The sequence below is a fragment of the Myotis myotis genome, unplaced genomic scaffold (assembly GCF_014108235.1).
Source record: "Myotis myotis isolate mMyoMyo1 unplaced genomic scaffold, mMyoMyo1.p scaffold_m19_p_5, whole genome shotgun sequence".
Classification (NCBI taxonomy): domain Eukaryota; kingdom Metazoa; phylum Chordata; class Mammalia; order Chiroptera; family Vespertilionidae; genus Myotis; species Myotis myotis.
Genome location: NW_023416357.1, coordinates 62,375,469 through 62,400,929, shown reverse-complemented (window position 1 = coordinate 62,400,929; position 25,461 = coordinate 62,375,469).

The window sequence follows — 25,461 nt, the reverse complement described above, 5'->3', positions numbered from 1 at the left end:
GAGCAGAGGATAAGATGGCATGACACTGAGGGGATCTGGCTCCGTTTACCAACTTTATTCTCATGTAATCTGCTGATTTCTGTCTACTTGCAAATTCAGGGGAGTAGTGACTAACCAGAATTGATTTTCCTCCTCTGAGGGTAAGTGAGGGATGGGGAGAAAAGGAAGATGTCTCTATTTAAAAATTTAAAAAGAGCCCAACAGGCATGGCTCAGTGATTGAGCATCGACCTATGAACCAGGAGGTCATGGTTCGACTCATGTGCAGGATGTGACCCATCAATGATTCTCTCTCATCATTGATGTTTCTCTCTCTCTCCCTCTCTAAACTCAATAAAAATATATTTTTTAAAAAAGTAAAAAAGGCAGGATTTTATTCCCAGTAGAAGCTAAACCATGTGTTCTTTTGAAGAGATTAATTCTATTTTTAGACATAGAGTAGTTTAACACATGAATGCTTGCATCATTACTGATATTCAGGGTGGGCAAAACTAGGTTTACAGTTTTTCATCTGGAAAAATAATACAATAATTAATAAATAATAATACAAGAATAAACTCTGTACTGATAGACATCATTTTTATTCTAGGTATGAAAATGTGGATTTCATGGGTCCCAGATATACATTTTAATCTAATGATATAATAACTGTGGCAATATTTAATTCTTAGGTAGGGAAATCTGTGATGTCTTGGGCTTTTTTTGTGGTTTAATGGAAGGTTAGTGATTATATTGGTGGTAATAGTGAAAAAAAGCTCCAAGGGCAGGTGGATGATATAAGGAAACTAACATTTATTGTACCAATTGCCAAGTACCGAATTAGTCAATTATACATGCTACTTTATTTAACTGTCACTAACCCTGTATTATTGATATTTATGTATGAAAGGAAAACTGATTTATATAGAGGATCAATAACATGTTCAAGATCATTCAGGGAATAAGTAGTGATTTGAGCACTAAAGCTTTTTCTCCTCTGCTGATAGGAATCTTTCTACTACCATGTAAAGAAACTTGGGATGCTTTAATGAAAGATAAGGCCAGGGGAGAGAAAGACACTCCGCTCTTCTAACCAAGCCTTCACAACCATTCCGGATGAAGCCCCAATTACGTTAAGGAGATCGCCTTAAGATATTGAAGCTAGACCAGAACGCCCGCCTAGCAAATCCACAAAATATGAAAAATACAGAGAAATAATTATTCATCATTGTTTTAAATAACTGAATTTTAGGATGATTTTGTATGAACCAGATGCTGACTAATACATATGAAGTACTTTTTGAAATAAAAGTGTGAAATATGTTACAAGAAATGCTTTACAGTTCTTAATTGGGGGAAAAAATGAACACTCTGATTAAGTGGAAGAGAATGTTAACTTCAAATTCAAGGACAATAACCTAAAGAGCACATATTATATGTCATGTACTATGCTAATATTTAAACATACATCATCACTTTTAGTCCTCACCGCTAACTCATGAGGGAGATGTTATCTCTGTTTTACAGATGACTAAACCAAGATTCAGAATAGCTAAATAACTTATCCAAGGTCACAAGACTTAGTAAGTGGCATTGTCAGTTTGAAACCTTATGCAGCTAATTTGAAAGTCTTCTATTTTGCTTTCAAGTAACTTTTAGAAGTCATGGGAGAGGGTAAGGAGTGCTACGAAGAGAAGTTCACAAGCAAGTTAGCTTGCTAAAGCTGTCCACTCAAATTATGAGAACCTGCCACTTTCTAATAGGGCAGCCTTATGATGCGTAGGTGGGAAATGTCCTGTTGTAGAGTTCCAGAACATTAAAGGATTTAGGTTAGAAAGGGGGAACAAGTCAAATTAAAAAGAAATGTAAATGAGATAAGAATACTGGGGGCAAAAATCCACATGACAATTTTGGCTGGGTTCAGTAGCCAGACTAAGGAGTGGAGAGGCTTGTGAGATGTCATTGTGCCTGTCTGAACCCAGGATTTAAGGGAGGAGAGAGGTACAGCTGACAAATGATTTTAAGAAAACCAATCTCAGTGAAATTCTTACCACAATCTCTTCATCAGCCTGAACACCTTCTCTCAGGCCATTTATATTCTCCTTGTGCCTGATAGATTTAAACTAATTTTGACTAGTTTATTATGAGCAGATGTTCATGTCATGTATTAGCTATGATAAATTCACTTTTCCCTTTTTCTCTTCTCTTCTTTTTTTTTTAAATGAATTGAAAACAGTATTGGCAATGTTTAACTTAAGTTTATAGCATACAACCTGCTACAATTTTGCACATAGTAATATTTGAATTTGCAGTTAAGAAGCATCACTGGTATACCAGTAAGCATCTCAAATCAAACCTTGCTCACAGAGGGAATAAAAAACCATCAAGAGCAACATCTTGCATGATATGTTAATCTGTATATAATGGTAGTGACCTTCTCCACTGAGCACTGTATGTGCATATCTTCCCTTAACCAATGAGTAGTATGGCACAAACAAATTACAAGCGGTGTCATATGACTCCACAGTCAAGTAACCAGAATAGAATCAGTTTGATTTAATCTGGAAAGCTAATTCATTATTGCCAAGACAGCGATTCAGCGCTCTGTGCTAAATGAACTAGATGTGGATGTTTAACAGACAATTTGCAGCATGTGTTTCTGTAAAACAGAAATAAAAAAATCAAACTATGGTTGAAAGGAAAGTCATATTTCAAATTTGACTGGGAAATCTTGGTCAAAAGGCAAATAAACAGAAGTGTTCAGTAGTCATAGTAAGAGTTAGCTGAACACTTAGTCCCTGTCAAGTACCCCCGTCTCTATAGTAGATTTATGTCTGTCATCACGGGTTTATAATCTTCCTTGCTACATTTAAGATACTAATGATTTGGGTGCTATGTGGTATAACTTAATGAACTACACATGGTTAGTGCAAACACTTTTATTACCAGTCTTAATCTATCTCAGAATCTTTGTAGAAACTCTCCACCATAAAACCTCCTATGAAAATATATTGAAAAATTCCTTAAAAGTCCAAATATTTATACTGACATCATAGAATATAATAACAATTTCTTAAATATGTACAACTTCTTACATTTTTTATTATACTTCCATTCACACTGGTTCATTTGATCTTCATTATATTGGCATGGCCTAGGTAGGACTGATGAAATGACACCCATTTCATATAAGAGGCAACTGAGATTCAGAGATATAAAAGTTTCTTTTTCCTGGTCACCCTGCTAAAAGTAAATGAAGAAAAGGAATAGAAACACACTTAATGGTTTTGAGAGAAAATTTCTTTATAAATTCTTATATATTTTTTTGTTCTCTGTAGTATTAAATACACTCTTTACTCATCCAATGAATGTTACCTAAAGTCTTCATGAAAGAGACATTTTGAAATATGAGATTGACAATGACTAAGGATAGTTTAAAGCATGGTGTTTATATATTTCCTGAAATGTAGCCGAATCTTTAGTATTAATTTCAAGCGTTATTCTAGCATCATCACAAAATAATTCTTATGTAAGACTGATTCCCATTTTAAAAACGTATAGGTTCCTAAGGGCAAAGCCACATGTATACATCTACAAAACAGGACTGCAAATCTTGTAAGAGCTGCTTTTTCTAGGAGATTTCAGTGCTAGACCATCATATTCCTCATGACATTCCTATCTGATGTTTTAAAGCAATCTATCACTAACTACAACTTTGAACTGGGCAGGAAGTCATATTTCATGGCAAGTAATGTGGATGATTTGAATTTGAAAACACAATAAAATAAAAACAATCACATTATGGGCACTTTAACTAGTGTTTTCAGATGTTCCCAAGGGATCATTGGCTTTACTAGAAATCACAAGTTTAAAGTAAGAATTCTATACAAATTTGATGATAAACTTGATAACTTCATAGTTCTTCTGTCAATTGAATAGAAAACTTGATTTTGTTCAACTTAGAGCTCAGAAAAACATATGCTGAAAAAAAGATTAACTAAAATTATTGTATGGCACTGTTCCTTTATTTGGTCACTACAACATAGTTTGAATAAAAGATCTAGGAGTATTTCAGATAATTATATATAGAAGGAAATATGTATTTTTGAGAATTCCCCAATATTTATAAATCCAGGGTAATATTACTAAACCATAAAAAATGTCAGCATTAATTTTTCTTGTATATTATACATCCTTTGTGTTCTATAGTAGATGATATAGAATTTAATTTATATCCAGGGGAAATGTTCAAAATACAAATTAGTAGGTCAAAACTCAGACATACTGAATTAGAATTTCTAGGCCAACACTGAGGACTTTTTATAAAAAGAAAAAAAGAAAAGGTTTCTAGGAGATTCTGATAAGTAGCTTGGTTTGAGGGTTCGTTGAAGCGAATTTACTGAAAATTTCCTATTCTTTATATTTGCTCCCTATTTTTCTCCTTTGCCTTTTCAATTTACCCAGCAATCTCCCTTTAAATACCCCATTTTCACTGATAACTCCCATTCTATGATCTTGGTTCCTCTACATTTTGTTCACCATTGCTTCCCCCTGGCTCTTTAGGGTTTTTGTTTTAAATACCTGCATCCTGTTGGAGCATTCTCACTTTCATTCTGTCTCTTGCTCATTTCACTTTCATTACCAAATTTGAGTTTTCCAAACGTCCTTATAAGAGTCCCTCAAACTTTCTAAATTTAACTAGAGGGTATTTCATGTGATAATCAACCTCTTTCATCTCATGGAACACATACACTAATAACTAAAATTCTGTGGCACACCAAAAAATAACATTTTTTTGCTGATCTGACAAAAAATAGGTATAATTTTGATTCATTCACATCAGATGGCTATTGTTGTGTTGGCTGTTGTCATTTTTTTAATTCGACAGTCTAAGGGAAAATAGGTCAGTGCCTCTGACTAAATGGTATTGCATGTTTTAAAAATTCTTGCAGCATACTGGTTGAAAATTGCTGAACTGGAGGGGAAAAAAACAGCAAGGCTCTCAACTGAAGTTATATCTGGGGAAACTATTCCCAAGCAAATAAAAATATGCACAGTGACTAATTTAACAAATAAGCATTTGTATTCAACAAATTTTTATGGGCGCATACGATGTTAGCCTTAGTGTTGTGCTACATTCTAGGGAATCAGTGATGAACAAGAGACAATTCCTGCTCTTATGAGAATTCTATTCTAATAAAAAGAAAAATATAATTCATTAAACAAACAAACAAAGAATTTCCAGTAATAAGTGCTTTGAAGAGATAGGTAGCAAAGTAAGTGTTTATCTCAGCACAATTAAAATGTCTACTGAGAAAAGATTGACTAAATTATGGTAAATTAACCTTAGGGAATATTATTCAACCCTTTAAAGTTACTGTTATCAAGACTTTGCTACTAAACATGAAAAATACTGATGATACAATATTTTTTTTTTTTAAAAAAAGGGTAAAAGTATATCATGATGTCTTCAAAGCATGTAGAGTAGAAGAAAGCAACATTGGAAGAAAATACATTTTTGAGATATTATTTTTATGATTACAATGTTATTTTGGATTAATTTATTACAGAGCATGAATTGAGAGGAAATATTTGATTTCCTGTTAAGCAAAGAGTTCTGTTATACCTGGCCCATCTCTCCATTACAGCATTTGCTTTTTCATAATGATGAACATAAGGCTTTAAAGTACATTTTGAATGATCCAAGAAAATATAGTACTTTACTTCCGCCTAATTTCCACGCTGTTTATTTTATTGTGGTTTAATTTTTCATAATCAGTATATATGCATGGAATTAAGTATGATAATAATCTATTAACCAGAATATTTGATTAACTAAAACACATCATTTCCCGATACCCTAGATGAAAGAGTTATTTATAGGCAAAAATAAATAAATTAAACCTCAACTCCAAATTGCTTTATGTTACCCTTCAATTTCTTAGAGGATTTTAGTTTCTAAATTAGAATCATGCAAAGGTATCTTGGGAGCAAAGAAATCCATCTCCTCATTTTACTTCCAAGTAACAGGCAGGTATTGGGTGCCTGCTTTTTTCCTGTCCCTAGATATTGGGGATTGGGAATTGTTAAATATATTTCATATATTTCTGTTTGAATACATATTTGTTCATTCAAAACATACAGTTTTTTTGCAATATTATAATATCGATGATTATAAGATGTGTCGTTGGATTAAATGCAGCTTTTGTTGAGAAACAGTCGTAATGATGTTAAATATTTATATTGAAATTTTTAGTCACATCCCAATTTAAAAAAATGTAAATGTCAAATGTTCCTAGAATAAAAAATATATGCTACATGTTCTGGAGGGGGTTCAAAAATGTACGTGTAGGTGATTCAACTATAATAAAATTCTAGCACAGATCCTAGGCTGATGCTGGGAGGAAGCTGTGACAGAGTGCAGGGTCCTGAATGGGGCTCTGTTCCATTCTGATGTAGATTTTTCATCAGTGTGTAGTGAAATAAAAACTTAAAAAATAAAAGGAAACAGTGAACTTTTATCAGTAATAATTTTTTTTTTCAATTTAAAGAGTAAAATGTCCTTTCATTTGTGAACTGATGATTATAGTCAGGTAGGCTTTTTATTTTTGTGTTCATGTCCTTGACAAAATTAAGCTTTACTAATCCTATGGTGGCCTTCCAAATATTTTTTGAAAGTTTTTTAACTCATGGAATTCAAAGAGTTCAAGTGGTCAGGTGGGAATCAAGGTGAACTTACTGTCAAAAGGACTGGCGCTGGTTTAGCAACTAATAGCTCTGGGTTCTTGAACATGTGTGAGTCCACATTCCTTCTTTTTAAAAATAGGCCCCGTACAAAGTGCCATACTGCATTAACGACACAGCACTTGCCTTTCTCACGAATGTTCCTGCTCTGTTACTGCCACTGTGTACTTTAGGTGATTGTGTTTTGTTTAATGCCAGTTTTCTCTAAGCCATTTGATTGAGTGTTAATCAGCCACTCTGGGCTAACTTCCCTTTAAACCTCGTAGTTCAGCAGTTCCATTTGTATCCTGATGAAATCCTCAGGGTACTTTTATGATACTTTTGCAACAATTCTGCTTAGGTTTTGTTTGTTTGTTTGTTTTGTTAATCCACACCTGAGAATATTTTTTCCATTGATTTTTTAAGGAGAGTGGAAGGGAGGGAGAGAAACAGAGAGAAACATTGATGTGAGAGAGACACATAGATGCGTTGCCTTCCTCACATGCCCTGACAGGGGCTGGGGAATTGAGCCTGCAACCCAGGTAAGTGCCCTTGACTGAACTCGAACCTGCAACCCTTCAGCCCAGGGTTGGTGCTCTAACCACTAAGCACACCAGTCAGGGCTGCAAAAATTCTGTACCTCATTATACTATCTTATCATTTTCTTATGTCATCTGAACCTCTCTTATCAGTCCTTATTCCAGAAGTAAGAAATTTTCCTGAGCACATCATCTTTGAACATTTTCTCTCTCTTTATTGTGTACACAGGAGGCTTTTCCATAAACATTTGGGAAGATATGCTTTTCCCGTGTGAAGGGTTTATGCTGTCCAGTTTAGATTGGATTTCTGTGGTATCTTGTGTTGTTCATTGTTGTAATGTTTTACTTTGTTTGGAAATTGATGCTGCTTGTCACTCAACTTTTTGACTGACACATCCTTTTCTCAATCTTAAATGGTCAACCAACATGGGTTACAGATTGAACATACAGTACAGAAACCATAAATACTCAAGCCTGCAAATCATGATTAGTTCAGCAAGAATCCAGGACCCTGAAGGAAGCACGAAGAGAAACAACCTTTTAAAACTAAAGAAGTAGCGATAATTACCTCTATATATTTCAAATCAAAAGGCTCTTACTCTAGGAAACGTTAGCTTAAAAGATGAAAATCAGTGAGTTCAATATTACTTTTATTAGAATGAATGTTCAGGTGGAATGTCAATTTATTTTTGAGTATGCAATCTTGCCAAATCTAAAACTCTCATATATAGTACTTTAAAATTTGTTCTCTTAGCTTGTCAAGAATTCTCATATAACTCTTCTAAAATAAGATAGCTACCAAATACTGGAGGCATTTATCTCAAATTCTGTACTTAAATTACTACTTGGAATGACTGCTGAAATTAATCTAATCTCAAGTTTATATACCTTTAAACTGGTTTTTATTTTGACAACATGGTTTCATAAGCTATGATTATTTCAGGGATTTTTGTTGGTGCAATGTATAAGATAAGCAAGTTGAGGTTTTTTGACTTATCAAAGCCACATTTTGAAGAATAAGAAAATGAAACTTGCTTGACTGGCATCTCCATAATTATTTGCAAAAATTTCTGAGTCATTTGACAATTCCCCATTTGTCTTTAAAATAAAAGGACTATAGGAAGAAAGACCTTATACCTTTGAGGTATTTTAAAAATCTTTCACAAGCAAACAGTAATTTAAGACAGGGAAAATATTGATACCTCTGGGATTTTTAGGCCATATCATAATGCTATTACTCCCACTCCACTGAAATTTTGGCTCTAAGGGACATTTTGACATCATTCTTACTCTCTCTGAATTAAGATTTAAATATTTATGCTTTTTTCTCTGTAAGACTTCCCTGAATGAGAGGTTAAGCAAAGGTTATGATGTTACAAATTAGAACTAAATAGGACACTGATACAGAGAAACTGTTAGTTAGACTAATAATGAATCAAGTCAATGAGACAAAGGGTCCCTCAAGGTGAGGTTTGCTGAAGTCTGAATATAAATGGCCATATTACTATTAATGCGTCCATTCATGAAAATACTATAATACTAGTTTATGTCACAGGAAAGACAAAGTATGAGTCTGTGTAAAGATGCGAATGAATAAAGGAGAACTATTTCATACCTCTCAGTTTAAAGAAATGTTATTGAAGGAGTAAATAAGTTTGCCTAGTTTGTAATATATTTCCTCATATTTCTTCTATACTGAGTGAGATGAATAAGAATTTTGCATTGTGTTTTATATGCAATGAGCTGGTCTTATTTGTTTATTTTAAAATAAAGCATTGGCCACTTGTGGCTCAACTGGTTACTAGCAGCGGTTCTCAACCTGCGGGTTGCGACCCCTTTGGCGGTCAAATGACCCTTTCACAGGGGTCGCCTAAGACCATCCTGCATATCAGATATTTACGTTACGATTCATAACAGTAGCAACATTACAGTTATGAAGTAGCAACAAAAATAATTTTATGGCTGGGTCACAACATGAGGAACTGTATTTAAAGGGCCAGAAGGTTGAGAACCACTGGTTTAGAGCATTGTCAGTACACCAGAAAGGGGTGGGTTTGATTAGGTCAGGGCACATACAGGAGGCAACCAACCCATCAACGTTTCTCTCTTACATTGATCCTCTCTCTCTCTCTCTCTCTCTCTCTCTCTCTCTCTCTCTCTCTCTCTCTCTCTCTTTCATCAATAAATATATCCTTGGGTGAGGATAAAACAATTAAAGCATTAAAAAAGGTTTAATAATTCCAGGACCTAGGATCTATTTGGAGTATTAAAGTGTAACATATCCTTCTTTTATCAACAATTTTCACTGTCCTGGTACATCACTGTCTATATATGATGAAGAATTGAAATAAAGATTATAATGATGTTTCTATTTTTGTACCCAAAATTTTTATCCTTGCTCTTAAGTGTAAGTGAAAATGGACCGTTTTCCTAGTCTGTAATTTTGAAGAAATTTCAGAGATGTACAGGTGAAATTTGAACATTTTTACAAATTAAAATCTATCATTTTGTTTCATATTTATAATTAGATTTTCGTTGTGCAATTAATCTTTGTAGAAATGACATCCACTGTTCAGTGGTGTTGGAAGTGAAAGATCTTCTACTACATTTGGAGCTGAAGAAAAAATCTGACAGTTGAAATGACCAACTTCACCTTAAGTGTATTGAGTGAAATGATTTTATATGAAGCTTAAAATAAAAACAAATCTGCTTTGCCCCAAAATTTGGTTATCTTTCTCTGCAGTGCTCTCAGAAGTCATACTGTGCTGAGAATGATATTGTTGCAGTAACATTTAATGTTGTTTATTGAAACTTGAAGTTTAAAAATTGAATTAGATTCACATTGTTCTGCTTTAGCAATCTTTATCTGGAATGTGATGCCAATAAAATTTCTACAAATACTCATTTATATTTTCTGATGTTTTAGTAGATAAGCTTGGATACCCATTAATTTTAATAGAGTACATATCAAGCTGTTGGTCTCACTAATTCCAAAACAAAAGAATTTAGATATTGAGGCCAAATGAAAAGGTGCATATGTATGAACATTGCAGCTGAGTCAAGCACTATCAATGTTAACCATATATTTATTTTATACCCATTTTGAATCTGGTTTTTTATCAAGTTATGGAAGTATAATGATGTGTTAAGCAGACAAAGTTGCTGCCTTCATGGAGAATATTGTCTAATATTATTATTGGAAAATTTATTAATAATAATTTATTCTGAGGTCAGTCAAAAATGTTGCAAATTCTTCTACCATCAATAGTCTTTTAAATTCTATTTTTCCAATGTCCTGTTCAAGAGTCCTTATATTTTGAAAGACTTCGCTGGTACATTTTATTTTAAGAAATAAAATTTCTTATTTAAATATTTTATATATATATATATATATATATATATATATATATATATATATACTTCTCACAGTCAAATTTCCCATTCCATTTACAGAAACATTTTGCACATTGAATTAAAATTGATGAAACATTTTCTCAAAGAAATATGTTTGAAACATTTTGGGATTGTTCATAAATTCTGGGGGCTACTCCAGATTAGATACTAGGCTATGTTTTGCTTGTATATTTTTTTTAGGTTCTTTGTTGGGTTGGTCCTGGACATTATTATTAGTCAAAGCATATAGAACTCGCAGAACTTTATTTTAGAAATGTGGTTTCTCTTTTCTCAAATCCCTTCCCTCCTCAGTCACCCCAAGCTGATTTCTGACTCAGACACTCTACACACAATCCAACCTAAAGGAATATTTTTAGCCCTAATCCTTCGCAACCCAGCTTCAGGTTTTGGTACAATTGATAACCCTAACTTCTTGAAAACCCCTCTTCATTTGACTCTTACAAAATCATTTTCTCCCAGTCCTCCCCCTTCCTTCTGTTCTTTGATTAATCCTATTCCTATTCCTTGTACATCAATGATAAATTTTGTTTCCAGAAAGACCCATCTTTGATCTATCTATATTCACAACTTGCATGCTCTCCTCATTAAATCTCATCTCCTTTGCACTGATGATGCCAAACAAAACTTACAATCTGGAGGAAGCCCATGTGCACATTTACCATCTTCCCGATTCCAGAGCAATATTTTTCATTCTTATTGGAGATATTCATAAAGATACAGTGCAGATGCTTACCTGTAGCTAAACTCTCCTGAACTGAACCTCTCTACTTCCACAAACATATCCAAAGATGCACATATACAATCAAAACTTGTTTTCTTCTGTTCTTAATTTTTTCAATAGTGATTGATATTACTAAATTGTACTTGATTAAACATTCTCCATAACTTTCAAAACCCAATTCATCACAAAGTCCAGTCAGAACTATCTTTTGTTTCTACCATCTCTTCTGCTTCCTCTAATTTAGTTCATCTTAGTACATTCTTCATTTCACAAGCACACCTTGAGCTCTGTCTGTGTTTGTTTGCTAGCAGTGCCATAGCAGGAATCACACACTGACTGGCTTAAACAACAGAAACTTGTTGCCTCAGAGCTCTGGAGACTAGAAGTATAAAATCAAGGTGTCAGCAGAGTTGATTCCTTTTGAGACTATGATGGTTGTCTTCTCCCTGTGTGTCTCTTCATATCATTTTCCCTTTATGTTTATCTGTTGCTGTGTCCAAAATTCCTCTTTTTATGACACTAGTCATATTGGATTAACCAATTGGATTGTCATTAGGCTCACCGTAATCACCTCATTTTAATTCGATTGCCTCTGTAATGATCCTTTCTCAAATAAGGTCATATCTGAGGTATTGCAGGTTAGAGCACAAAACATAGATTTTTGCGGGGAGGACACAATTCAACAAATAATAAGCTCCTACTATGTGACAGGCACTATTATAGATACTGAGAATACCATGAAGAGGAAAAGATTTCTGTCTCATGGACCTTAAAATCTAGGGGTGGGAAACAAATGACAAATTATCCTTTAAAAATGAACAAAATAGCCCTAGCTGGTTTGTCTCAGTGTTAGAATATCAGCCCACAGACTGAAGGGTCACAGGTTTGATTCCAGTTAAGGGCACGTACCTCGATTTCAGGCTTGATCCCTAGCCAGTCAGGCACGTACAGAAGGCAACCGATAGATGTGTTTCTCTTACATCTATGTTTCTCTCTCTGTCTCTACCCCTCCCTTCCACTCTCTAAAAATCAATGGGAAAAATATTCTCACGTGAGAATTAACAAAAAGTAACAAAATTAAGGCTCTTGTTAGGTGCTATGGTTAAAATAAAACAAGGCAATAAGGTTTCTCTTTAAAGAATTTTATAATTTTCTACCTCTTCTTGTCACCCTCCAACCTATTCACTCTGTGACAGTAATAGCATATAGAACACTGTGCTATAAACTAGCTGTCTATATGCCTATCTCTAAAGCCAATGAGCTCTGCAGGGGCTCATGTCTGTGTTGCCATAGCATAAAGCCTGGACCACAGTAAGTTTTCAGTAAGTGTTTGTTGAATGAATTCATTTTCTAATCATTACTCTGCGATGTGCAGCAAACTCAAATAGGAATAATAATCATGAAAACAATACTTTTTAAGGGGTGATTTTTCTTAAGCTTCCCAGTGTAAATAAAAGAATGGTTAATAGGAATCCATCTGGTTTATATACTTATCTGTAACACAACCTAAAGGGTTCATTAGTTCTGAGCTTTAAGATAATAAGAGAGCCCTTACAGGTTTGGCTCAGTGTATAGATGTCAGCCTGTGGACTGAAAGGTCCCAGGTTCGATTCCGGTCAAGGGCATGTACCTTGGTTGTGGGCACACCCCCAGTAGGAGGTGTGCAGGAGGCTGATCGATATTTTTCTCTCATTGATGTTTCTAACTCTCTATCCCTATCCCTTCCTCTCTGCAAAAAATCCATTAAAAATAAATAAGATAATAAGAGAAACATTAGATAGCATGGATGAACTCACACTATAGAATAAAAACAATAGACTAATGCTAGTTACCTGTAGAGTTGCTTATTTATAAAATTGATATACTCTCAAGTTCTGATAGAATTGTCTAAGCTTTCCCTTTTAAGCATTAGTGGAAAACCTGTAACCATGCCTGCCTTAGTCAAATGTTGTCTCTCCTATAGCCTAGCCTTCTTTTGATTCTTGGGTAGTTCTGGTACTGATCTTGGGTAGTTCTGGTACTGATCATGAAACCAAAATGTGGGGTTTGAGTCTGAGTTTGTTGTCTTGCAAAATCAAAGAATGAAGTTGCAGACAAAAATGGTTGGTGGAACTGAAGTTTATTGAGAGAAGCCAGTCCTGGAAAAGGTGCAGTTGTGGTTCCAGGAGCAGGCCAGTGTCCAGAGCTTCCTTTCCATGTTACAGCCGGGTGTAGTTCAACATCCAAGCTAATTAAAGTCTCCTAGTCCATGTGTGGAGGCCCACATGGCCATGAGCCACATGGGCGATGGGATATGCTCCTCTGCAACAGGAATGTCAGGTATCCATTGCATTCAGGGGAGAAGAGAGTGAGAGTGAGAGAAAGTGCGGACCTTTTAATTCCGGGGGTGGAGACAGCCTTGCTAGCTTCTGATAGGTCTTTGCAAAGAATTTTGCCTTAGTAACATCCTTGGGATTGGTTTATATGCCTCACGGCCTTGTGATTGGTTATCTGCAAGGTGTCTGTGTTAGCAACATTCATACATTTTAAAGCTCAAGTCTCTCTCATGCACCCTTCCTTCCCTGCCCAGTTGGGGTGCCTTAGTGACTTTGCCTAGTTGGGTTCCTTCTTTCATCCCCACCCCCACCCCTGTCTACCTAACTGTCTACCTAACTTCCCTCTGTCTCCTCAACAGCCACCTTTGGTATGTTGTACAATTTGACACTGCTGCATTAACTATAAAAATCTCAGAATTAGCTTAAAGTTCACTCTTGGTGCATGATTCACATCAATGGTATTTCTGAATAATCTATGTTTCTTTCTAGTAAGAACAGTTATTTGTGTGTGTGTGTGTGTTTTCTTGTTTGTTTTCTTAATCAGGATTGGCTTTGCTACTCTGTGTTCTGTCCTTACATGACCTTTTCTTGGTGATGGTTGGGATATAATTAGCCTTGCAGAAAAAGTAATAAAAGTAACTCCCACATAAGAGTTAAGCTGAAAGAAACAGTTTCATTGGGCAAAACTATGAATTCCATGGTAAGGTTCGAGTCTGCTTAAATGTCATAGGACTTCTCTGTGAAAAGTGCTGCCTGGTCTGTCACAAGATGACAAGGTCTGATTTTCCTCCTCACAGTATTCCTGAATGACAGGTGGGAAAGTACTTGGAAAAGTGAAAGGTGCCATGTAAATGGAAATAGTAATACAACTCTGGTGACTTATTTAGGACCAAGGGGCTCTTGTATCATGAGCAACTTTGAAGACAGAGCTTGATTTGAATTTGTTCCCTGAGAGACTGTGTCTCTTTGATTGCATTGAGTCTGTGCATTTATATACATGGTTATATGTGTGTATACTGAATATATTTTGTTTCTAAATATATTTTTATGCACAATCAGGAGAAGGAGTAGCTTGAAACCAGAGCAGAAATGTGGCTTGGAAGTTGGGGGCACTAGGGTGGGCAGAGGAAGTGGATATGATAGAGAACAGAGAGGGAGGGAGAGGGGAATTGTGAAACAGCAGAATAAAGGGGGTATTAAAAACAAAACAGCCATGGAGGTTTATAGGGTGATGTGTTCTTTGGTTTACAAAATGGGCCTTAGGAAAAGATACTTGACAAAGTGTTTTTGTAAGCTACAAATGTGACACCCTTAACGTTCTCTTAAAACCTGAAATAAATAGTAGATTTCCGGTTTAATTATTTGACAGCTGAATTTTTCTTTCTTGAGTTCTACTCCTTACATTGACTGGCTAATGAGGGGTCCACATTATAAATCTCAAGGCAAACAAAGAATAAATCTTTTTCTAAGAATCTGAATACACAGAGTCTGGCATTTACCTTTTTTTGTTTCAAACTTAATGACATCACTAGCGCTAGGATTTGGTCAAAGTTTTGAATAATAAGTGAAGTAAAATAGAAAATAGTGATATTTGAATTCCAAGAGTAGCCGGAATTTCCATCATTTTTATTTAACAGGAGGTACTGAGTGAAGAAATACCTCGATGTAAATTTGGGGCTTTGGGAGGACCATTCCTGTTCCCAGGCCACTGGGGTGTCATTTATTAAATTGCTCCTCCAGCACTCTGACTGATGTTGCCAAATGCCTATGAATTTAGGATTAACAACAGAAAAGGAATCCAGTCTATTTTAATTATTAGCCACAATGGTGTGTCTGGTGAGCTTGTGTAAAGAGTGGGTTTGTCAGTGCCGAACACCATCTATGGAAATCAGCCTAGCTGTGTCTGCAGGACCAATTTCTAATGCATAGAAGCTCTCCAACCTCACTTTTGAGCTGAAGATTAATCATGGACTGTGATTTTTAAGTAGCAGTGCTTTCCCTGAGCCAGACATATGGATGTGCCCATGAAGAATGGTATGAGTTGCATATGGATCTGCATTGTGTAAACTGAAGAGTGCTGAAGTGTCTTTCGCCCCTAAATCACTCTCCTCTTAGGCTTCTGGAAGACCCCGATTTCCTAACATTACTCCCTTTTCAGTGACAACCAGTTTTGGCCACCAATAAAGGTAATTAAATGTTTAATTTAATTAACATTGGAACAGTGACACATTTTGGCATTTTCATTAGAATTGCCTCAATCTGAATTAGTGTCCCAAATTAGCTGGTATAAATCAGTGCCCTCAGTTAATAAGGAGAGAGCAAAGTCTGAGAAAAAAGGGGGTGGACGTGAGCAAAAGGGTTAGAGAGACAGGAGGAATAGAGAAAGAAAATCATGAAAAAAAAATGGTGTTGGTTCCTTCAAAATTTGATCTAAGATCTGTCTTGCCATGAATGACTAGGAAAAAAATCCATGTAATCTTTTTTTCTTTATATGAATTAGAAGGGTTTTTTTCTTTATTATATTATCATAATGAGCTTTAACTCATGCTTTTCTATTGATGATAATTATGTTAAAAAAAAAAACACACCAAGGAAATGCAAAAAACATTTAGAGGTGGATTTTAAAAACTTCAGTAATTCCTTACATTTGTGAAATGTATCTAAAACTAGTTCTGATGTTTTAGTGGATGAGTGGTAAAACAAAACATTTATCTCTTTTATTCACACAGTTCATTAATTTTTTTCACACAAAAATGGAACATAATGTTAAGTTCTTGTGTTCCTATTGAAAATAGCATCTTAGAGTGCATGGAAAGACCCTGAGCATTTTATTTAATTTGGTCTGAACTCCATATGCTGTCATTTAGACAGATGAAGTAAAAGAACCTGGTGGGTATAAAATGTGCTCCGCATGGTCCTATTAAGAAAGATGCCTCAAATGTGAGTTTTCACAAGTTCCACAAAACACATTTTCACACCAAATTTGATACAGATATGTATTCCAAAATCTCCCTATTGCCATTTGAATATAGAATGGAAAAGTTTCCCTTGAGTCTGCAAGGGTGTTTTCAAGTCTAGGTGGGGAAAGAACAAGCTGTATTAACATCTGCCACTTGAAACTGCGCTGTGGCTTTTAAACTTTCAAAGAGATTGTAGTAAAGAATGTATTTTTCCTTAATGTAGATCCACTGGAACTTTACATTTACAAAAGCGAGTCTCTAATGGATTTTCTCATTAATTTCCAAATTAAAAATAATTTCTAATACACGTAGAGTGCTGTTATCTTTGGCAAAGGGGATTGAGGTTGGGGTGTGTGTGTGTCGGGGGAGGGGGGGGTTTGAACTAGATGGGTCCCGTGTCATTGCATGCATTTGTTCAAGTTGTGTAGTTGGTAAGAGTCATATCTATAAGGCCATCCATCACATGCATGTGTGATTTAACTTACAGGAGAGTGTGTGGGCATCTGTGTAGAACACAGTGTCCAGTGATTCTGGGCTTCTTGGTTGAGTGCTGGAGAAGCGGAGGACAGCCCAGCCTGGCACATGTGTGTAGATGTACACTCAAGAGAGCACACAAAACATGTCTCACTGACATAGAGATGTTGGTCTGGATGCTCCTTGTACAAACTACACTCGGGCATCACCTAAACAGATATGCTGATAAGGTTGTGTGAGAAAGCACTGATTTTAATGTCTGCTTTTTATCTGGAGAAAGGGGTAACTATTTTAAATTCACACAAAGTCACCTTATACAGGATGGTCGTGGTCCTGGGTAAATGTGGGAACATTCTACTCTTTTCTGTATACAGTTCTGAATGGCTTGTTTTATTTTTTAAAAATAACTTTAATTTTTATATTTTTTATATTTAAAAGGCAAGGCATTTATGTGATTAAAAAGTAAAGTTGATTGTCTAGGAAGCAGGCCATAATGCCAAAATATTGCCACCCACTTAGAGTATCTTTCTCGAAATCCTGAAATGAGGTGTGCTGCAATAGAAGTCTGTTTTGTGCAGAAATGACTGTTTGCACAATGTGCACATGAATTCTGTCTGGACTAATGCAGCTTGTGCATGGATGCAATACTCTAATGTGGGGTTTAAAGGATGTGGAAATAACTTGACAGTGTCTCATTGATACCAGGCTGACTTAGCCATTCAGAGTTGAGTGTATATAGGATGCAAAGCATGTGATTGTGTCACGCATGGGCAGGTGCCTGTGAAATCACAGAGCTCTCTAAGGCATACTGGAAGAGAGGTACATCTGTTGCAGTGTCTAAGGTTTCTCCAATTACATCTTGGTTAAATAGTCAGTCATTCAGCAAGTATTAATTTAGCATTCACTGGATATCAGGGGAAGGAGAACTTGCTGGCCTTGATCCAGATATCTTTTTTTTTTTTTTTTTTTTTTTGCCTGGGCTTACTCTTGGTGTGTTTCCCAGCATTGTCAGTAACAGCATTCTTCTCATGATGGCCAGATGAGCATGCTGTCCAGCCAGCCAGCTACTACCCTCCCCAGAGCAAGTCATCTCTAGCTCAGCACTAGGCCCAACTCATAGGAATATGAAAGGGAGGACTCTGCATTCTGTGTGGCCTTAAATGGATTCTCAAGATATTTGCATGCTGCAACAATTAGGCCTTTCAATGTACTGTGGTCCTGTTTGTTTGTTCTGGGAGTTCAAGTTCCCAATTTTTTTTGATAGATTAGGCTAGTCTTATATAAAGGATGTGGTTTTACCTACATCATATAAATATATGTGGATGTTATGAAAATCACATATAACAAAAAAATGAAAACAAAACAGATATGACATTTCTAAGAGATAAGAGCAGTTAATAATTTAAGGTGCAGCCTTCTAGACTTTCTCCCATGAAAATCTTTTTGAAAACATTTTCTAAAAAATGGGATTATGAAATACATGCTGATCTATAACCTGCTTTTATACTTAACAAAATACAATGAATGTCACACCAATAAATATATTATCCACATCATCTTCTGATCTGTATAATATTACACTTATGTTTGTCGTTTGAATATCTTTAATGATTACATTTCTCTGACACTAGATTAATAGGAGTCAACTGTACTTATACTTTGCTAGGTGTTGGGAAGCCATAATCCTGGCTCAGACACTAGTACAAAGTGCAAGTTTTACTTGTCAGATTGTTCCTGAGGCTAAACTCTTCTGTAACCTCTGAGATAAAACGCTCTCAAATTCTACTTCATATTCCAGGCAGACCCCATATAATTTTTACAATAAAATGTTTTATGTGTATTTTTTCAAGTACTGCAACTTGGAGCTGCCTTTGCTTCCTGAATTTCACAAGTTTGGTTTTGTAAGGAATAAGGGGCTGTGTCTACCATCCATGTGGGCACAGGCTATTCCCACAGTCCCCAGCCTGGCGACCTCTCCTCTCTCGCGCTGAGCGGTACCGCCCCTGAGCCCTGTGGCTCTTTCAGGGTAGCTTGCTTCTGTTGAGACTTGGTGTGCAGCAGGTTCAGATTGCCCTGGGCTCACAATTTCTTTTTAATTAGTAGCTGGCATAACTCTAAATAGACATTCTTTTGCTTTTTTAATAAGGCACATTTATGTTAAGTGGGAATGCAATTTAACTTTGCAGAAGCAGGAACACAGTCTATTCCCGTGGCTAAAGGACCGAATAGGCAGAATACTTTTACTGTGATCCTGTGGAGCTGTTCGTGTCGAGAGAGTAGACATTCACATTACGGAATTTACCTTTGCTTGTACTAGGATTGGCACAAACCTTACATAAATAGGCAGGCTTCCTGAACCCAACGTCTGAATCTTCAGATAAATGACTACTTCATGTCTTACTGCTGTTAGAAAAGCAATCAGTCATTCCAGCTGTGCGTGTGTGGCTTGGAGTCGACCAACTGACTTTCTCTTGGATGTGGAGGTTCCTGGTCTCAAATGACCTGCAGTAATTTTCTTTTGGCCACTGTTAGGATATACTACTATACTCATTTCACATATTGAGTGTTACCCATATGATTAAGATTATATGCCTTTAAAATGTTAGGTATTATAACAGATACAGTGCATATATAATCTAACTTAACTCCATAATCTGCAATGGATTTACATCATACTTAGAAAAAATCCAAACTCCATAGCAGAGCCCTTCATGATCTGGCTGGTGCCTATCTCAAAGGCCTAAATTCTTACCATTCCCCCCATTTGCTCACTCCAATATTACCCATTTATTCTCTGTTCTTGTTATGCTTTCGGCAGTGCTTTAAGTGTTTTGTGTCGTCACAGTAACCTGTGAAGTGCTATCATCAGTCTTATGGTAAAATGAAGACTCTGAAGCACAGAGAAGTCCCACAAGCAGTAAGTTCTGAGAGTGGGATTCAAACCTAGGCGGATGGGTTCTGAAGAATGAATTCTTGGCACTATGTAACACTGGGTTATCCCTCAGTAGCGTTACTAAGAAATGGCAAAAACAGGGTAACCTCAAAGGGCTCCAGGTTTAAAGTGGTGAGTATATGAGGAACCCTAAAGAGCACCTGGGGTGCTGGCTGACATGGAGGTGACTGTCCGTCCAGTGGTAGAGTGAATGCTGACTTTGGCTTTAATTTTTTCCTTTCTGGGTGGCCATGTCCTTATTCACGATTCATTTCACACTTGAACATTTAGATGAGTGACAGCCTGAACAGCAGGTCATGAGTTTGGGAGATTTATCCTCTGACCATCCTCAAAACACCTAGTCATCAATAATTATGATCATATGTTCATTATCAATTTATAATTCAGGCTGCTTGGTGCTGGATTAATGCAATGGGTAGGCTAAGCAAACATTTTGCACATCAAGCAGGTCTAGTATAAGAAAATGAGAAACAAAAGAAGAAATAAAAATTGAGAAATTCATTTGAAATAAAGCTAACTTCAAATGCAGTATTAAAGGAGTCATCATTATAAAGAATATAAATAACTTGTATGTTTAAAATTTTTGCTATTGGGGGGGCAAATATTGAATGTCCATGGACTTATTTATGGTGTGTGCACATGTATGTGTTTGTATATATGAAATATTGTACATATGAGATATGACTTTTTAAGTGGAGATGGACTCCAAAGCCTTAATCCCACTCTCTCCCATGGATCTGAACCTCAATTAGAGATTCAGGGAAGGAGCAGGCTGACGTGGAGTCTGGTAAAGAGGTGGCATCTACAAGGGGTGGTTATGTCCCTGATAAATAGGATTTGTCAATACATTACCTGTTCCAAGATACCACAAGGGAAGACAGTGTTTGATATTATGTGAAACCCTCCAAAATGAGAAACTATTATGGTGATACATATGACTTATAACTCGTTTCATCACATTTCTCAAATATTCTACTTATGCTAACATTCAACTTAGATTAAATAATATAACAGTAGTGTCTAAATTTAAATGAGTTTAAGATAGTGGTTAGAACAAATGTGTTAAGTTAAAGACATCTAAAAGGTCTTTTCATGAGAGAAAAGCATTTATTAAATTTTCCAAGAAAATCTATTTTATAGAGAGTATAATGTGACAATAGAATTCATCTACCTGTATTAGTAATGAGCTAGATGCACAACTGTTGCTGAAGGTCTGAGGTAATATAGTTTGGGAGGTAAAATAAACCCATATTTTTCTTTTAGTGGCCTGCCTTAAAATCTCTCTGCTAGGTTCCCATTGATAAGAACTTTCTGGAGAACTTGCATGTTTAAAAATTTTGCTATTGGGGGCAAATATTGATTCAAGCTCACTTTTAAAAAATGTACAAAGTAGCCCTGGTGAGGTGACTCAGTTGGTTGGAACATTGTCCCGTGCACCAAAAGGTTCCAGGTTTAATTTCTGATCAGGGCACATACCTAGGTTGTGGGTTTGATCCCCAGTTGGGGCACATATGGGAGGCAACTGATCGATGTTTCTCTCTCATATCAATGCTTCTCTCTCTCATCTCCCTTCCTCTCTCTGTAAAATTGATAGATATATCCTTCGGTGAGGATAAAAAAATAAAAATATAAAAATATATGTAAACTTACAAAATAGAGGAAAACCATCTGGGGTTTAAAAATATCCTTCTGATAAATTCTGTCCTGAGCTAAATATATTTGTAATATATTATTATTTTGTTTGACAAAATTTGGATCATGGTATATGTCCCACTTTGTTATTTATTGATTAATTGATCATCTTTCCATGCCATTAAATATTCTTCTCTGTATCATATTAATGGCTGCAGAGTTCGCTAGTGCATATGTTCCATATTTATTTAAGGTAGCATATATGGCTGGAATTTAGTTGTTTTCCAAAGCTTTACTATTTCTAGTATAAACATGCCTAAATAAACATTCCTACAGAAAGTCTTTATAGACCTCCATGCTAATTCCCTAACAATGAATTTGCTCTATGTAAAGTTATGTACATTTTTAAGGATTTGACACCAACTCCTAACTTGCCCATTGTACTATGGCATAGTCTCTGATCACCAGATACAATCTGGGGGACAATTACATAAAACTCAGGCCAGAGTGAAAGTTCAAGAGGGTGTAAAGAAATCGGTCTCACTGGCGGCACTAGGCTGCTTCGCACAAGCTGTAATAATCAAAGCGGTTACCATTCCTCAGATGCTCACTATGTAGAAAGCACTCTGCTAAGCACTTCACATCTATTATCTCACGTAATTGTCATCTCAACTCCCTGGAATATAATTATTCTTTTTGTATAGCTGAGATGTGGAGTACAATAGGTTCACTGACTTACTGCATGCCACATGACACTGCCTAGCCGGGATTTGAACTCTGTCACGTTTGGCTGGAAAGTGTATGCTCTTAACCAATACACACAATATTCTCTTGGTTATTGTAGAAGGACCTGGGCAGTGTAGACAGCTTATAATATTGGATGCCAGATAGACTTGTGAGTGTGCAAGGGAGCAAAAGGGACTTTGGGGTACTGGGGCTACCAGCAACATAGTTTTCCCCGAGACAATGTAAATTAGAGCCGGTCTTCAAAAACTGAATTCATAATCCATCAGTTGGATTGCTTGCTATTACCATTGTGCCTATGCAGAATGTGGCTTTAAAGTCAATAAGCAAATAACAGACAGTGGACTGATGCTGAGTTTACATCTCAATGTAAATGGTATACACGCAAATGGAGGCCAAGAAGAGATACATAAGCTTGTATCTACATTTTGCAAGTCTTTAGCAAGGTGATGATTACAATGTGTCACTAATGAAAGGAGTGTTGGTTCCAGCTGGTATGTTAGTCAGGATTATTGGCAAAGGAAATGAATTCTTATCATAGTTGGTCTCATTATTAAGGTTGCTGATAAATGACATTTCATGTAACTTGCTAATAAGTATATGAGTCTGGGAATGCTGCCATGGTTTTCCTAGCTTGGAGTTAAATAAATGTTCTTTTTTTCTCTCCATCCTTTCCCAACTCTCCATTGCCACTCCTATCTCTGTCCCTGAATTATATATTAGATTCTTTGAAGAATGGCTTATGCTGCTTAGCTTTAATGACAAAATCTTAAGTTTGAATATAGTAAAATAACTATCCAGTGGTAAGCATGCAACCTTTATGAAAGTCATTTAGATTGAGTGGAACCTTGGCATGTAACAGATATTTTACTCAAAGAACACATCATGTCTCCTTATCTGCTGCTACTTGATATGCTTTAAAAATATAAACCAGACACAGAAAATGAAAAATTGCATGTCTTAAACTGGTTTCAGAGACACACCCCCAGAAGATAATTTGTGCTCATTTAGTTTTAAACTCATTAAGTTGTAACTTGAAGTATACTATTAGTTTTGAGCACCTGCCAATCATTAAGTGCTTTAGTGGCCAATATTTCACAAGTCTTTGAAATCTGCCTTTGAGTTCTCTAGTCATTTGATGGCAGTGGCCTTAGAAAGAAAAATATTTGTAAATACGAAAAAGTTTAATATGCACAGTTTATCTCATTTACTAAAGTTTTGTGTGAACAAAATATGCTTTAAGGCAAATTGGTCTCTCCATGTGTTCTTTGTCCTCTGGTGTTTTCATAAATGACAAACATGCTGATTTCAGTTGATTCTTTACAAATGCATTGTAGCCCTAGCCATTTGGCTCAGTGGATAGAGCATTGGCCTGCGGACTGAAGAGTTGGATTCTAGTCAAGGGCACATACCTGGGTCACAGGCTCCATCCCCAGTAGGGGGTGTGTAGGAGGCAGCTGTTCAATGATTCTCTCTCATCCTTGATGTTTCTCTCTCTTCCTCTCCCTTCCTCTCTGAAATAAATAAAAATATATATATATATTTTTTAAAAATGCATTGTACATATTGCATGCAATTAAAAGATTAGCTGCCATGTGACTACCTTAACATTCCCCTCCCTTTCGCCCTCCCCACTTTTTCCCTCTTGCACTGATTGTGGGTCTATGTTCTCCTATACAAACCACCTATCTCCTTTTTCAGGATTAGTAGAAGGCATTTAACTAAATGAAGAAAGCTCATAATGTGTTTGAGGGCTCCAGTGTTCTGCATGGCAACAGAAGGTGAGCATGTCAGTTCAAGTTCAGCGGCTATTCAACCCAGGTGGCCATACATGTTTTGGAGCTTTTCTGGGATCAGTCTTATGAACTGGCTCTCAAAACAGTAAAATTTATAAGAATAAGGTCTTTGTCTCTCTTCTTCTCCTCTTAATCTTTGCACTTAGTACTGTGCCTGCCACTCAATATGTAGTTGTGGAAAAATAAATTGTAATTTATATAACCTTATGTAATCACAATGTTATCTTTTTCATTTTTCTAATTAATTATACATGCCCTAGTAGCAGGAAGTTCAATTATATTTATTTTATTGCCTTCACTTGAACTTCTGATTTGTTCAAGAACTTCAGAAGCATATTTAATTAGGAGTGGGTGGGTAAAACATTGCTTTTAATAACAAGAATGGTAAGAACAAGAGCGTTCAGCTGGCACATAATGTGTGGAGAGTGTCCCATAGAGTTCTAGGGATGGTGGCCTCCCTCTGCTACTGCTCAGGGCACAGTGGTGCCTCACTCTCGTGACAGGATTATAGCTCTTTTTATTTTATGTTTTAAATTCATCCATTTGTCCCTTCAGCAAAACCATTATACTAGGGTGTCTAGATCTGTAAGAATTCCATCACCAGCCACACACATAAGCCGCCATGTTGCCTGAGGAGCCCAGGTCTCCAGACCCAACTCCCAGTTTCCTCTGAGTGGGTTTTGCTTTTTGTATCTTCGGGGCCTTTTTCTGTCAGAGAACTCCGTTAGGCCACACTGGCCCACATCCTGGTCTCCTTCTACAGACTGATGGACTGGCATCTCTGTGTCTACCTTGCATACTGTCTCTTCCCTCATGAAGGAAAGTAAATAATATGCTCCAAGGACACTCTCTTGTCAGAGTGAAAAAGTCTGATAATTTACAAATGCCCATTTAATAAGAAGTCCATTCAATCTCTCCTGTTACAGTTGCCCTGTTATAGAATGAATAGTATATTTAAAATATTCAAGCAGGATCTGTGGGAAGGTGTATCTATACTAATAAAAGGGTAATATGCTAATTAGACCGGGAGACCTTCCAGATGTCCTTCTGGATAAAGCCATGGTGGTGGGGCTGAGGCAGAGGCAGTTAGGAGCAATCAGGCCAGGAGGGGAGGGCAGTTGGGGGTGATCAGGCTGGCAGGGGGGACAGTAGGGGGTGATCATACCAGAAGGGGGGGGCAGTTGAGGGCAATCAGGCAGGCAAGCAGAGTGG